This window comes from Phocoena phocoena, chromosome 10, assembly GCF_963924675.1.
Source record: "Phocoena phocoena chromosome 10, mPhoPho1.1, whole genome shotgun sequence".
In the NCBI taxonomy this organism is placed as follows: domain Eukaryota; kingdom Metazoa; phylum Chordata; class Mammalia; order Artiodactyla; family Phocoenidae; genus Phocoena; species Phocoena phocoena.
Genome location: NC_089228.1, coordinates 18,534,661 through 18,551,010, shown reverse-complemented (window position 1 = coordinate 18,551,010; position 16,350 = coordinate 18,534,661).

The following is a 16,350-nucleotide window of genomic DNA, read 5'->3' as shown; positions in this document are numbered from 1 at the left end:
CAGTCAATCCAACCAGGGTAGGTGTGGCTGCAGAGAGCCAAGTGGGGTGGGGAGCGCAGAGCTGGGAGATCTGTGAGAATCCCCCCAGGAGATAACCAGCCTGTATCTGCCTGCTCCTGCCTGGCCCCCAGCGGGGATTCTATGCCACTCCAAGTCCCCACAGGTGCTGGCCTATCCTACCCTTCCTACTAAAGACTGAAGGACATAGGGGTTAAGGCCACAGGTTCTGCAGTCAGAGTACTGCAGTTTAATTCTAATTCTGACGTTCATTAAGTCTGTGATTTGAACAAGTTCCCTCAACTACCTGGGCCTCGATTTCCTCATCTATAAAATGGGAATAAGTATAGGTATCTTCCTCCCAGAGTTGTACAAAGCTTGCTACGGTTCCCAGCACTTCTGAGCTGCTCTAAGTTTTGGTTGTTATTATTACTTCATAACGTCTCTCTCCCATCCCCTGTCCTGTGCTTGAATTTCACTGAACACCTTCTAGGTCTTAAAGCCCATCATGCTCTCATTTACCACAGGGCTTTTGCACACGCCAGTGTTTCCTGCATGGAATTATTTGCTTCTTCTTTAGGCCTAGGTAATGCCTTCTGATCTTTCTGAGATCAGCCTGACTCTCACTTCCCCTGAGAAGCCTTGTGTCTAGTCTTTCTCAGCTCCATGCTTATTAGTACTTGGTTTGCTTCATTCATTTAATAAACATTGTTTGAGCACCTACTATGTACCATGTACTGTTCTCAGCTCTGAAAATATTGCAGAGAACAAAAAAGACTTTAAAAAAAAGAAGAAAATCCTTATTCTCATAAAGCTTACATTCTGGGATAGATGGGCCCCAAAAAAAGGCAACAAAAGAAAAGAGAGAGAAGGGATATGGGTGGCCATAGACGTTCTCCGTGAAGAGTGATGATTGAAAAAAAAAAAATGGAGAAAGTATGGAGCAAGCCATGTAAATAGCTGAGGGAAAAGCATTCCAGGCAGAGGGAACAGCAAGTGCCAGGAAAAATTGCAATGCCACATCTCTGTGAATCACCAATGAATCTCTAACGCTCAACATAGGTTATAAACCCCGTGGCGTGGGGTGGGACTCACACGTTTTTGTTCTCAGCACCCAGCTACTTGACATGCAGTGGGCGCTCACTTAATATGTGTTGACTGAATGCACTCGAGGGGTTTTCCAGAGGTTCTGGAGAATGTGTACATTGAGGGCTGGGGGTGGAAAAGTAGCTGTGTGTTCCCTGAAAAATCTGTTGCCAGCCTCACTACCTCTCACCTGTTGAAAATAACTGTCGGGAGGAAAAGCTCTTGAAATGGAGCATTATTCCTTCCTTTCTCACATTTCCTATAAATGATCTTGCTTCTGCCCAGCCAGAGGGATCCATCACCCTGGAGAGGACTAGAGGCAGGAACGCAGAGAGCGAAAAAGAGCTGATGTTATGATTTTAATTCCCAAAATAGGCACTTGAAGCCCATTTCCAAGAATTCAATAGTCATGAAAGGCAACGCTTCTGACGTACAAAACTGGTGTTTGTGAAAAGAAAACACTTAATAGCTTTATAGAAAGGTTTTTTTTTTCCTTCCTCCAAATCAAAAGGCAAAGCTGTGAAGGAGGAGGACATAAATTTATCTACGAGAAATAGATTCAAAAGCAAGCTGTAGGGGGACTGAGAGTGGCTGGGAGGGAGGAGGGATGGAAGGGCTGGAGAAGGTGGGGTCAATGGGGAAGGTAAGGCTTTCGGCATCAGGGGTGGCCTGGCCCACTGTGTCTACCAGGATCCCCTCAGAGCACTCAATCAAAGGCCCTTTGGCCAGGAGACAATTATCAGAGGTGTGAATGGGGTGAAAAGAGCCAGTAAGGAGAGCAGAGACACCCAGAGAATAGCAACACCAGGATCCTCGGGCTGAAGGGGCAGGGGGCAGTGTTTCTGATCCCAGGGAGAGATGGTACCCAAGAAGAGCTGCCGGAAGCCAGAGCTACTGCCTGAGCCCCGCTGCCGAGGCAGGAAGGAGCAGGGCAGAAACTACCCCATCTTCCTCTCCTCCCACCCTCCCGGCTCCTGCTGGTACCTCTGCTTGGCCCGAGTACCTACTGCCTACAGGTGCTTTGGGGTGCACCGCACCACGTCCCCGGACATCTCTGAAGGTGGGGAACCCTCTCAGCCAGTGTGTAAGTGAAGCCCAGGAATGGGCGCGGTTCGAGCCCTCACGGGCAGTTCTGGGAGCTGATGGGCAGAGGCCACCCAATGGACCATTCCCAGGGGGCAACTGTGACCCTTCTCAGAGGTCCCAGCAGGGTCTCTGGCTTTGACAACACACTCTTACATTGACTTTCCCTCCTTCCGGGCCCCCTTACTCCAGAGCTCTGCCACTGGTTGGCTTCTCTGGAAGTGGACCCTGAGACGGAATGTGGGGTGTTGGGCTTTATTAGGGAATCAACACCTAGGAAAGGAAGTGGGTGGAAGCAGGCTTGGACAGAAGGATAAGCTAAGATATGACACAGGACTGACAAAGCCTTGCGCTGCATAGGAGGAGCTTGGAACAAGTCCTGGGTGTCCCCTGTGGAGCTGAATGGTCCACCTTGCTCAGGCTCCGGATGTAGGTACACAGGAGGATGCCAGTAACCCCGGGACGGGCAGGCACGACCTCAGATGACACGATGGGGCTCTCTCTGCAGCTGGGGCAGATCCTGAAGGTGCTGACAGCAGGGCAATCAGTCCTTCCTTGAAGGGGGATCTGAATGGGCATCTCCATGTCCACCACAACCTTCGAGAAACCAGCAGCGCTCAAGTCCTGACCTGAGGCTCTGCTTCTGGGGAAGCCCAAACAAAGATAATGCGTGAGGCACTGCCAGGGTCAGGTTCCCAGGGCACTGAGTCAGGGGTGCGGTGGGGAGGAGAGGAGAGAAGGGCAGAGACTAGCATGTCCCACCCACAGGCCTGGCTCACAGCCAGTCTGGGAAGCCATGGACAAGCCCAGTGAGCCTCCAGCTGCCCTCCTCTTGAACTGAGTTTTTCCACTCAAACACTGCCGTCCTGTGTCAAGACAAACCTGTGTGGACACTCAGAGGACCCTGGGAGGGGCAGTCTTCCTGCCCTTCCTCAAAAGGAGCAAAACAGAACCTTCAGAGATCACCTTTTAACTGCCACCTGAGTAAGTGAAATCTACTTTCCTTTGGGGATGGTTCAATTTTAATCTTTCACAATATTACATAAAGAAAGTATCGTTTAGTGAGAGCTTCCTATGACTTCTGGCACCACCCCTTGCATTTATGATGATTACTTCATTTAACAGATGAGGAAAATGTGACTCAGAGAGGTTAAGTAACCTACCCAAAGTCACACAGCCAAAAAATGACAGAGCCAAGATTAAGAGGCGTACTGACTGAAGCAAACTCCATGTGTTTGACGTTGTAAGGCACAGTCCCAGTGAGTTCTCTGTACACACATTGCCCCCATCACATGCCCTGGGGCAGAGCAGTAGGCTGGGCTGGTGGGTTTTCCGGTTCGTCTGGGATGCCCAAATCACGCCGGACTTCCAGCAGCTTCTCACGTACTACCTGCCCATCTTCAAACACACTGTTCACAACCCTTGCCTTGTTCATCACTGCTTTTCCTTCTCTTGCCTCCTCTAATTTCTCTCCGTATCCTTTATGATGAGCCATTGAATAGAGGGTGATTTACAGCCTCTGCTCTCATCCGCCTAAGGCTTCAAAAAAGTATAGAAGAATTAAACCGGATGGAGCACTTCAGGAACCTGTCTCTAGCTTCAGCCCCCCTCTTTACCCAGTGATGCATCACGCTGCGTTCTAATGGCTTTATAACTGGCACCTTAATCTGCCATCAAACTGACTCTGGAAGCGCCCCTCGCCAGTCGCCTTGGCTATTGGTCTGCTTGCTGACCCATGGCATCAGTGTAGTGCCCATCCTGAGATTGGTGAGGGTCCTAGGAGGGAGGGTTTCCTGTCTTGTGGGGTCACACACTCAAATGCTGATGAGGACCTGAAAGGTAATAGAGGTGAGTGAAGCTGGTGGGAGGGGACCCTGGTGACCTGTATAAAAGAGCAGCCTCAGCTCAGCTCCCCCTGATTGTTTACTTGCAGGGATTTGGGCCCAGATCTTTCCATGTCTCAACACAAGCCAGGAATGCAGAATTTTATGTATCATCTCCCCCTTTTAAAAATGTCAGCATCTATTTTAAAACATTTTTTAAACACCGGGCAGGCCAAATAAAACATGTCAGCTGGCAGCTTTGGTCCCGACTGTGAACTCCGTCTCAGAGAGACCCAGAGACTCCCGCTGTGTCCTTCCTGGCCCCAGAGAGTCCCTACAGCTCTGCTCAGCATGGATAAGAAAATAAGAAATCGGTCACTCCACTATCCAATTAGCAGCCGCTGCGCATTCCTTTCCTCTCCCTGCTGGAGGAAAAGAAAACAAACAGGAAAATCCAGGCTTGTTTTGATTTGGATCAAACTGGGGATGTTACCACCTATTTGAGGCGCTCTGGGGCTTGCCTTCTGGAGACCAGCGCCGGCCCCTGCCTCAGCCCGAGCTCCTCTTACATCTGGGTCCTGAGCGCCAAACCACAGCTGCCACAAGCCAGGGATACTTCCCCAGCAGGCCCTGCAGGGAAAGGGGCCCTGCGCAGGGGTTGGAAACCAGTGAGACTGAGCCTGGGGGCGTGGCCGGGCTCAGGGGTGCGTTGTCATGGTGACCTGCAACTTCCAGAACCACTGCTCCAGTTGGAGACCACTTCTATGGGGCTGGGCGGTGGGCAGGGTGGGGGAGAGGTTCTTTCTCCTGTAGAGTCTTGTCAACATCACGGCTACCTATTCCCCTAAAGTCCTGCAAAGGTGCCATTCTCGAGAGGCACTACAGAATGGGAACGCTGGAGGCAAACTTCCTGCGTTTCGACTTCAGCCGTCCACGCAGTACCTGAGTGAGCCTGGGCAGGATGCTTAACCTCTCTGCACCTCTGTTTTCTTATCTGTAAAATGGAGATAATAGTCGAACTGACCTTGAAGTTGAGGATTCGATGAACTTACGAAGTGCATCTCTAGTAGCGCCTGGCACATAGTAAGTACTATGTATAAGGTATAATAATCTATTATATAACACATTATATATTGTTATTACATTTTTTGGAGAAGCTGCTATCCCCTTTGCTCTAGAAATGGAGAGTCATTAATCTATTGGGTCTCCCATAAGATAGGGATAAACTTGCTGCAGAATGCCAGAGCTTCCACCTTTGCTAACACTCCCTCCTTTCCATCTCCTCTGTTGAAATTCCACCCAACGTTCAAAACCCACCCCTGATACCCCTTCCTCCTCCACACCAGAGATAATCTTTCCCCTCCGCTCAGCTCACTTCCTACTTTACTGGCACGTACAGGCAGACCTCAGAGATACTGCAGGTTTAGTTCCAGACCACAGAGATCAAGCGAATATTGCAGTAACTCACACGAATTTTTGGTTTCCCAGTACGTATGAAAGCTACGTCTACACTATCCTGTAGTCTATTAAGTGTACAATTAACATCTTAAAAAATGCACATACCTTAATTAAAAAATACTTCATTGCAAAAAAAAAAAAAGCTCACTATCCTCTGACAACCCAGGGTTGACACAAACCTTCAATTTGTTAAACACGAAACAAAAACAAAAACCGCAGTATCTGCGAAGCACAATAAAGCAAAGTGCAAGAAAACGAGGTCTGCCCGTAGAGAAACGTGCTTATCACAGTTTTCCTTGGACCACAGCTGCGCGTGACTATGTCTTATCTCCCTGGAGACAGTGACCTCATCTTCTTTATATCTACCATAGCACCGAGTCTTCAATATAATAGGTGTTAAGCCAATATTTGCTAAAGATATGTTAACTTAGTAAAGGCACTAGATTCCCTGAAATAACCTGGGAGATTCAGCCAGAGGAAGTCTAAGGTTTGAGAGCAAAGAGATCTCAGATTAGATGAAGACTCAGCCAAAGAAATTTTAGGAGCTATCAACTGGTTTTCTTTTTTTAAGTAGCATTTACTGAATGCCTGTACACCAGATGCTGTTCTTAACGATTTACACAGACTATTTCTGGAACCTTCCCAACTCTCTTGTGAGATTTGTTCTACTTTTATCATCTCATTCTTCCCGGCGAAGGATGCTGAGGTTCCAGTGACAGGAGTGATGTGCCCCGGCACCTACGGCTGCTCCACAGCAGAGCAGGGATGTGAACCGGGAAGCTTCGTTCCTATGGAAGCAGACCCTGAGTCAAATATCTGCGTGCAACTAGTCCATTCGGGAGGTGGTCCCAGAGGGCTCTGGTAGGGAATGGGGAAAAGAAACAGAAAAAAGGGAGACCAGTAGAGTAAGGAGGTTATCTGTGTGCGTAACTGAGCCTTTGGTGGAGGCTGCTCTTGGGGCCCCCCACCACCCCTGCACGTCCAGCCTGGCCTGTGCGTGGGCTCAGTGTACTCTTGTGGCCAGAGAAAGCCCCAGAGAGGTGTGTGCGTCCAGCAGTGGTGAGTGTCACGGAACGGACACCCTTGACAGCAGGATGGGCTGATTCCAGAGTGGCTCCTCTTCCCAACAGGCTCAGGTCAGCTCTGCCCACACTGCCTGATGCTCTTGTTGGGGCAGGAGACCCCTCCTTGAGGGGCACTTCAACCCATTCTGAGTGATGAGTTCTACCATCTTGGTGTCCTACTTTACACTTCTTGAAACATACACACACACATCACGAACATAAATCTGTAGAAGGAAAGATTTCCACTTTGGGAGAGGAAAGCAAAGCTTGAAGGGGTTTGAGAACCTAGGTGAGCATCGCGTGGATAGCTCACGACACAGCAGTGGCCAGAGGTTAGCCCTTCACACCCACAGAATAAGAAATGAGTTTTATTTTTATTTGTAAGTTTTTTGGGGTGAAAACAGTTGGCCTGTTGACCTGCCTGATGTATAGTAGAAATGAGCTCTCATCGGTGAAGTTAAGTGAAATTTTGGTGAAATTCAAGACTCAGGGACTTTCAGAGATGCGCCACACGGATGTAAAAGTGTAGAGACTTTCCTACTTGTATGGTGGCTCTCATGGTACCGTGGGCACAGAGAAGCACTGGGCTCATTTCGCGTCTTCTCCTGCCTTTCCGGGAAGCCGCCTGGCAGGGCGCATGGGCCCGAAGTGAAGAATGCAGGTTTGGGAAACATACAGGCCTGGTTTGGCTGGCTGTGAGGACTTCAAAGGGAATTATTAAATCACTCTGAGGTGGGTTTTCTCACTAACAGAAAGGATATAAACAATAGTACGTACCCCTTAGGGGTGCTGTGGACATTAAGTAAGTACATTTGTGCAGTGGCTGGCATGGTGCCCAGCTGCAAATGGACGGGAGACGATGTGGTTGAGGGACCGCTCCCAGGTTCTCGCACAGGATATACATACGGAGCCGCCACTGAAGAAGTGTGAGATGCTGACGGTCAGCCCTGCCCTGCACAAGTTTGTTTACAAGTTCTAAAGGGGCTCTTGATCACACCTAAGAAGGTTTAACAACTTTTAAATTATTAACAAGTGAGCAGCAAAACAATTCACGGGACCGATTTTGCTGCCACCACTCCTTGGCATGAAAGGTATCATTCACGGGAGCATGTAGTGATTTCTGCCAGTGATTTTTCTCAGGGTGAAGTCTACAGACCTCCGCATACCTTATTCATGCAACACAAGGTCCATCTCTAAAAGATTTAAGATTCACTATACACGATCCACGTTTGGTGAATCCCTTTCACTGCATCAGACGGAGCACATTTCTAATACGTGGCTGGTCAAAGGTCAATATTTACACACACACAACACACACATTTCTGACATTATGGAAGCTCATTAGCAAAGCTCTGGTTGTTACTCAAGAGGCGGGAAACCAAAGAACTTGTAGCAGCTCCCCTAGAATGGGCCTCGCTGGCCTCCCCTGGACCACGCACCTTGGATTGGGCTGCTCTCAGCAATACTGGGCTAGATTCGGCAAACTCATAATATTGCATTAGATAAGCTGAAGGATTTTAAAGAAAATTGGAGACATCGTAAACCTGGAATATAGTTAGCACTCAGTAACTGATAGCAACTGGTAGCCTTTAGTATTTGTACTGGGACAGGGCACATCTCTACCTCTACTTGACCTCTTGGTCAGCTCGGACCCTCCAGCATGATCTCGTTTCAAAAGGAAAAGGTCAAATTGGTGAAAAGCTAAGAAGCTGTATCACCCACCCAACTGGCACTTGCGAAGGCTAAGATCAAGGAGGTTTGCATTTCCTAAGCAGCCCGGTTAGGAAATAAGGAGGCGGGGCGGGGTTCGGGGGTGCTGTACTCGGCTCCCAGTGTCCCAGCACTGAGGTCCCCCTGGCTGCCGGGAGAGCTGCCCGCAGACAGTCCTCAGCTGTCAATGTCCTAAAGGGATTGTCTGGGCTGAAGAAGAGAGATGCCTCCTCAGCAAGGCCTCACCCACTTGCACAGGGGGCTGCATCCAATGACAGACTGACACGGGGGTGTAAAGTCCTGACCCTGCACTCCCACCCCAGCTCAGATGACTCTAAGGCTGCTCCCAGCAGAGAATTCCGTGGCGAGTTGGCTGAGGCCTCCCTTATGACTGCACTGCAGCCCCACTTCTCCCTCTGCCCAATTCACTTCCTTCCCCTCCCTTCCCTTCCACAGATGTTGCCTCCTTCTCACCAAGATCCATCTCAAAGCCTGCTTCCTGGGGAACCGAACGTGCAGAAGGAAAACAAGGGAACATCCAGCTGCGGCACAACTTATGCAGATCAGAAGTCAATCTAGGGCCCACGGAGGGTCAGGGATACCTACCTTATAGGACAGAAATCAGAGTCAGAGATATCTGGCTTAAGGGCGGCTGAGTCTGGCCCGAACACCAGCTCAATTTCACTCTAGCGTTCCCTCTCTTCCTTGGTGTAATTTATAGTCCCCTGGTCTCTTCCCAGTTCCTTGGAGACTTTAGTTTCTTTCCTTGGTTTTTTACTCCTCCTCTCCCTTTCAAACTACAAGAAGAGGGAAGTTATCCATCCTGTAAGTGAATGCTTAGGACCACGGCAGCCTGGAAGTATGGGAAGCATTCGAGATCGGAGGTTCCTGAATTCAAACCCTAACTCTGTCACTTGCTAGCTCTGTCCCCCGTCGGAGCCTCTAGCTCCACATTGGTGAAATGATAAATGAAAACCCATGATTATAAACCCTTCTATCTTGCCAGAGCAAAACGCTTGGCCCTTTATTAGAGGTCCTGTAGGTCCTTCTGTTCCAATAAGTCCTCACCCATGGAGTTAGAAGCAAGGATGATCTCAGGGCAAATAATTACTGGAACAGGAGGCACAGTGAAGAAGGAGGCAAACAGCTGATATTCAAAATATTCAACCTACCAGTGGCCAATGGCCTTGGTACTCAGTCTCCCCATCTGCACAACGGGAATGAAGGCAACAGAATACTTCTCCTAGGGTTGTTGTGAGCCTCGAATGAAAATAACGCCTGCGAAGTGCCAAGCCCAGTGCCTCGTACATCACAAATGATCGACAAATGGTACTATTATTATTGTCATCTCAGGGCTAGCGGCTTACAAGTCCTGAGAGTCACTCTTGGACCATGCCAAGAAGCAAAAACACCAGCTATAACCCAGACTAGTGGTTCTCAAACATCAGTGGGCACAAGAGTCACTTGCAGGCAGAGCCAGGTTCACGGGTGTATGTCCTGTGCAGTCACACAGGACCCCATGCTTAGAAGACTCTAGGTGTGGTTCAATGCTGCGCTGTCACCGTCTCGAAATTCTAGATAATTTCTGAAGAAGGGCCCTGTGTTTTCATTTGGCACTGGGCCCCATGAATTTCACAGGCCAGCCTTGTCTGGAAAACTTATTAAAACACAGATAACTGGGGCCACCTCAAGGATTTCTGATTCAGTAGATTTGGGAGGTAGTCCATCACACCCTGCCAATCTGCATTTCTGACAAGGTCCCAGATCGTGCTGGTGCTACTGGTCTGTGGACCACGTTTTGAGAACCACTGATTGAGACAGTGGCTATGAACCCCGATTATATATTAGAATCGCCGGGAAAGTACCTGGGCTCCACCTTCACCTGACTAAAGGGAATTGTTATGAGTGCATTCCTAGCTTCAGTATTTTTGAAAGGCTCACCAGGTAATTCTAATGTACACCCAGGAGTGAGGACCACTGGGTTAGAGCAGAGAATCCTGAACTTCCCTCAGGAGAAGAAACCCCTGTAGGCATGAGTCACCCACACGAACACCCAGGCCCCATCCTAAACCCAGTGCTGTGCGCAATGTCTAGAGAAGGGTCAAGGAGGCTGTATGTTCAATAAGCACTTGAGATGATTCTTAGCCTGGGACGATGTGGGCAAACCTGTTTAGAGCAGCATTTCTCAATCTTTAATGAGCACAGGGAACACTCGGGAACTTGTCACGCAGCACATTCTGATTTAGTCGACCTAGGATGGGCCCAAGGATTTCTATTTCTCCCCTGCTCCCTGGGAATTCCACTGCTGCTGGTCCAGAGACCACACTTGGGGTAACCCAGGTCTAGGCTAAAGAAACAGGAAGGTAATGGGGTGGCTTAAAATTTGGTGAAGCAACCTCCAATTGTCCAGGACAAGAAGAAGATGGGGAAAAGGTGATGCATCCCAGCTTCAGTTGGTGCAGAAAGTCTTTACGTGATAAACCACATGTGAGAGATCATTCCCAAAGTGGGGTCTAAAAAGCCACCCCAGGACGCTCTGCTCTTTCTACAGATGAGGACTACAGTGAGTCAGGGTTTAAGAACCACCCAGAGGAGTTCTTCAGTTCAACCCATCAGAACCTGGGCCAGCTCTCCTCTCTAAGCCTCCATCCTCTCAGTGGCAATGTTGCCTACATGCCCATTAATCTATTTCATGGCTGCTTCTGGACATCAGAACACGAAAAGGCCTTTTGATAGCAAAATTCCATACCAACTACAGTTCCTGTTATTTCTGTACAGTGACATGACAGGTTCCTAGATAATATCTTCTCAACTTTCCAACGTCTTCCCGGGGAAACAGACCAAGATGTGGCATACTTCCTGCCCTGGAAGGCCTTTCCCCTCAATCCATTCTCACATCTTTACTGAGCTCCCCAGGAAATTATCAGCTGGTGGGGCTGAAAATACAGCCAGGAAAGAGGCAGTGAGGATGAATGGTGAGTGGGCAGTACAGAGACCGGGTTCTTAAGAGAACTCTCCAGGATATGGAAACTGAGAAGGGTTTCCCAGGAGTGGCCGAAGAGAAGAGCGTCCAGGTGAAGGGTATGAGCATCATGGACAGGTAAACTGTATGTGAGGGTCAGCAAAGATGCAGGCTGGTAGGGAGTGGTGTTGGAACAGATCATCTCAGGTTCTCTTAGAGCTACGAGGCCCCTAAACCAGCTTACCCCGTAGGGAAACTAAGGCTCCGAATGAAGAAATGTGTTGATTTAGCATATTTCAGCTACAGGTAACAGATAGAACAGTCCCAAGGAAGGCTGAAGCACAGCCTAAGCTGGGGATGATTTTTTGGTAACTGAAATGACAAGCTCCTAGCCCACCTGTACGCAGAACAGTCACCAGCAAACCTCCCTCGCCAGAGCGCTGTCATAAATTAATCTTTAATTTCCACCGCTGGGGCTGTGGCGCGGCTAATCACGACCACTAATTGCTATCACAAGCTTCTCCCTTCTCTTTTTTATGTTTCCATATTAGCCTGTTCAGTATGCTTTGTGTCTGTTTATTTTATAGCCGGAAATACTTTTAATAGCCTAGTGAATTGAAAATGGACTTCACTACCATCTGACTTCACTGGAGTTTTACAACCATTCAATTAACGGTATCAGTAATCTTCCTGCATAATTAGAGAGTTAGGAGCTTTGTCAGGCACTGCTGTTAATGAAACTAGTACTCGGCATCCACCTAATCGTATTTTGGGGGGCTCCAAATGGGAAACTCACAAGCTTGGGGGCTGCCAGGACGGAATGCCACGATGAGCTGGCTGTAAATACCGCCTGCAAATATATGGTTTATTATGGTGATAACGGGCAATTCTAGTTTACATAAATCTGAGCATTCCTGCTGACAGAGGAGAAATGGTTTTCCTCAGTTGCTAGGAAATAGAGTTAGTTCCTGGGTCTCACACGCTTCACTGACTTCTCCTGGCAGCTGATGGATTCTCTATGCGAGGGGATCACAGCCGTTAGCCACCCCAGTGCGAAGGTGGGGAGTATCAAATCCTATTCCCCTGACGTGCACACCCAAGTGGGTCTACTCCACACAAGACGAAGCCGGGGAGATAGAGCTGCGTATAAAAGGTAAGCAAAAGCTAAAGCTAGACCATGTGGCAAGGATGATCTGAAGGCTGATTTTTAATGTCTGAAAACAATCCCAATTTCATATGCCCAAGAATTTCTGCCAGCTGTCATACTTTGAAAGGAGACAGACTGTTTAAGCGTATGAGAAACTGGCAATGGGGAACACATCACGCAAGTGGTCCTATTTCCATATCGACAGCAATTCAATCCCCCAAATAGACTGCAGTATTTAATAAAAATTTAAGCTCCTTTAAAAAAATAAAGAAGTGTCCCCTGTTAGAAACAGTTCAACAACTCAAATAATTTCCTGTAATTGAAAAATTTCATAATGCAGGCACGTTTGTAGGAAACTTCAGTATATTACCCAACTAGATTTCTGACACTTTCCTGAATGTCCAGACAGCAGATTACAGACACTGACAAACACTGTAATTCCACTTTTAAAATCTGCATAACCGTCAGCTTTTCAAAACTTCTGAATTCTGACAGAACTTGAAATGCGATTGAGTCATAGGTTCTTGAGATATCAAGAGGCCCTCACTGGAGATTTGAAAAACAGGGTCTTGTGGCAACAGGGAAAAGCAAAAAGATCTATTTGAGCTCAAGCCGAGAGATGGTTTAACCAGCTTTAATCAGGAGTGCAGTTTTGTAGAAGAAGGAGAATGAGACCTGAACTATGACACTGCCACTGTCCACTACCAGCTGTGTGACCGTAGGCAACTTGCTTAACCTCTCTGTTTCCTCCCTCATAAAATGGGGATAGTAATATTTCTTCATAGAATTATTGTGAGGATTGAAGGATATAATGTAATGTAAAGCACTTGCCGCAGGGTAGGTCTGCAGTAAATAACAGCATTTTCTCCTTCTTTTCTCATCCCTGAAAATGTCCTAAGCAGATTCCACTCCTCCCGCATTCAGTTCAACAGATGGCAAATTCTGCAGAAGACCCCGAAATAAAGCCTTATTCTCAAGGCATTTTCCATCTACTGGACTTTTTATGTCCCCAAAAACGTCTTCACTGGGGGAGGAGAGTTCTTCTCTCAAATCTGCCTGAGTCTATGAAACTTCTATCACGTGGACCTCCTTAACACATCCTCTGAAAGGATACATACGATGCGACTAAAGTAAACATACAAGCAGAGAAGATTCAGGGGTTGAGGTGACTTAGAAGAAAGTGATTTAAATTGTGAGCAGTTTGCCGGCATCTATCTAGTTCTCGCAAAATAAGAATCATACTGGTGGCATGACCGTTTCTATCACTGGAAGACGGTTCCCTAACAGTTAAGGAAAAAAGGACTCTCCCATCCATAGGACAACAAAACATCCCGCTCATTTGCAAGAAACTAAAAGGGGGACAGGGATGTACTAGTGGGGAGGGAGTGGCCTGGGAGGTAGCCTGGAGAGGTGGGTGGGAACCAGAGTGTAAAGGGATTTGTAAATCACCTGAAAGGGGTATGGCTTTATCCTCAGTGGAATGGAAAAGCATTAAGGGCTGTGAGGTGTGTGATTCACATGGTCAGAAGAGGTGAGAACATGACAGAGTGGAATGCAAGGACTACGTTGGGCAAAGGGACCAGACTGAAGACTGTGGACAGGACAGAGGCGTGCCAGTGTCTCTTTCATAAGGTGCCTGCTGTGTGGGGTAGAGGTGGCAGCTGAAGGCACCCCGACAAGGGCCGATGGCTTAGGACTGGGAGTGAGTAGCCTGGAAAACCCTGATGGGTACTTGGTTGCATCAAGCTAAACTGAGGAATGAGGCTGTATGCGTGTAATTTATGCACCTCCTCGAACCCTGAGCTTACAAATAAATTTAGCTCCTGGCCAACAGCCTGAGCACATGTGCTGGGCTGGAGAGCTGCCGGGCTGCCACGGAGGACAACCAGAGTGGAAATTGAAAACAGATGACATCCTGCATGATCGCTCGTTGGAGAAAAGCCACCACCCACCACCAGCACTATCACCTTTGCTCTCCATCTCCAGATCCAGCCCGCCCGACCCTGGGGAGCTGAGAGCAGGCAGAGCTTGGTTTCCGAAACTCTCAAGTTACTCTGTCTTCTTCCAAGTTCATATTGACAAAATGTGTGAACTTGGGCAAATTAATCTCTGAAGCTTTCGTTTCCTCACTGTAAAATGGAAATGATAGAACTATCTACCTTATAAGGATTAAATAGCCTAATATATATATAAAACACTTAGAATATAGCCTGACACTTAGGAAGCACTTGTTCACAGTTAGCTGCTATTATTATTACTATCACAGTGACCTAATAAAGGCAGACCTCAGAGACACTGCAGGTTAGGTTCCAGACCACCGCAATAAAGCAAATGTCGCAATAAAGCAAGTCACACGAATTTTTTGCTTTCCCAGTGCATACAAAAGTTATGTTTACACTAATATGGCAGCCCACTCAGTGTGCAATAGCATTATGTCTAAAAAATGTACATATTGTAAAAGACTTTATTGCTAAAAAATATGAACCACAAGGCTTCCCTGGTGGCACGGTGGTTGAGAGTCTGCCTGCTGATGCAGGGGACACGGGTTCGTGCCCCGGTCCGGGAAGATCCCACATGCCGCGGAGTGGCTGGGCCCGTGAGCCATGGCCGCTGGGCCTGCGCGTCCGGAGCCTGTGCTCCGCAACGGGAGAAGCCACAACAGTGAGAGGCCCGCGTACCACACACACACACACACACAAAATACAAACCATAATCTGAGCCTTCATAGAGCCATAATCTTTTCACAGCAGTAACATCAAAGACCACAGATCACGGTAACAGATATAATAATAATGCAAAAGTTTGAAACACTTCAAGAATTACCAATACGTGACACAGAGACACAAAGTGAGAAAATGCAGCTGGAAAAAACGGCATACGCTTGCTTGACACAAGGTTGCCACAAACCACAATCTGTATTAAAAAAAAATTAAAAAGCAATATCTGTGAAGCACCATAAAGCAAAGTGCAATAAAATGAGGTCTCCTGTACAGCATTTGGCCACGTTCATTCTACGATTATCCAGGGGGAGGGATAAATTAGGAGGCTGGGAGTAACATATACACACTACTATATATAAAATACATAATCAACAAGGACCTACCGTATAGCACAGGGAACTAGCTGTACTCAATATTTTGTAACAACCTCTAAGGGAAAAGAATCTGAAAAAGAATATACATATATATACACGTATGTATTCCTGAATCACTGTGCTGTACACCTGAAGCTAATATATTGTAAATCAACTATACTTCAGGAAAAACAAACCAAACCCCATCATTCAGTGCACACCTTCTGTGGGTTAGATGAGAGGGATACAAAGGTAAACAACCACAAGCTCTGTAATCCAAGAGTTCCTCAATCTTTACATTTTAAACTGGAGCTTTGAAGAATTCAATATCCCAAGATGGCGGAGAAATTTGAGAATTCCCTTGGTAAAGCCACAGTGTGCTGTGTATCAGGAAACTTTTAGACAGGCAGTTGTTGCTTTTTTGTCCCCTGAAGGCCATGAATTTCACTTTATCCTCCCAGCAACCCAAAGGAGTAGGGACTATTACTGCTGCCCCTGTTTTACAGACCGAAAAAAAAGAATGTCGTTCTTAGTTACGTAACTAATAGTTACACAACTAATCAGGACAGAGGTGGGATTTGAACCGCTTATCCAACTACAGAGCTCAATCTCCAAACGACCACGTGTTATATGGTCTCTTAGAGTAATAAGATGCAGACGCCTAGGCAAGTAGAAGCGGGTATAAAAGACTAATTAAGGAAGGCATTTTTGAGAGTAAGGATGGAGACAAATGGGAGTGGGTCAGCCAGGGAAAATGGTGACACTCTCCATAAGTTTAACATATTCTGTCTGGAGGCAAGAAGTCAATGAAATAATTTCTCAACATGCAGTACTGATTGCACGCCCACTGGACACACGCTATCCTGCTTCTCCAGACCCTGGAGCTGGGATGATACTTACTACCGACCTTGGATTAGTCCTGGAAACCCTACAGCACAAGGAAACCT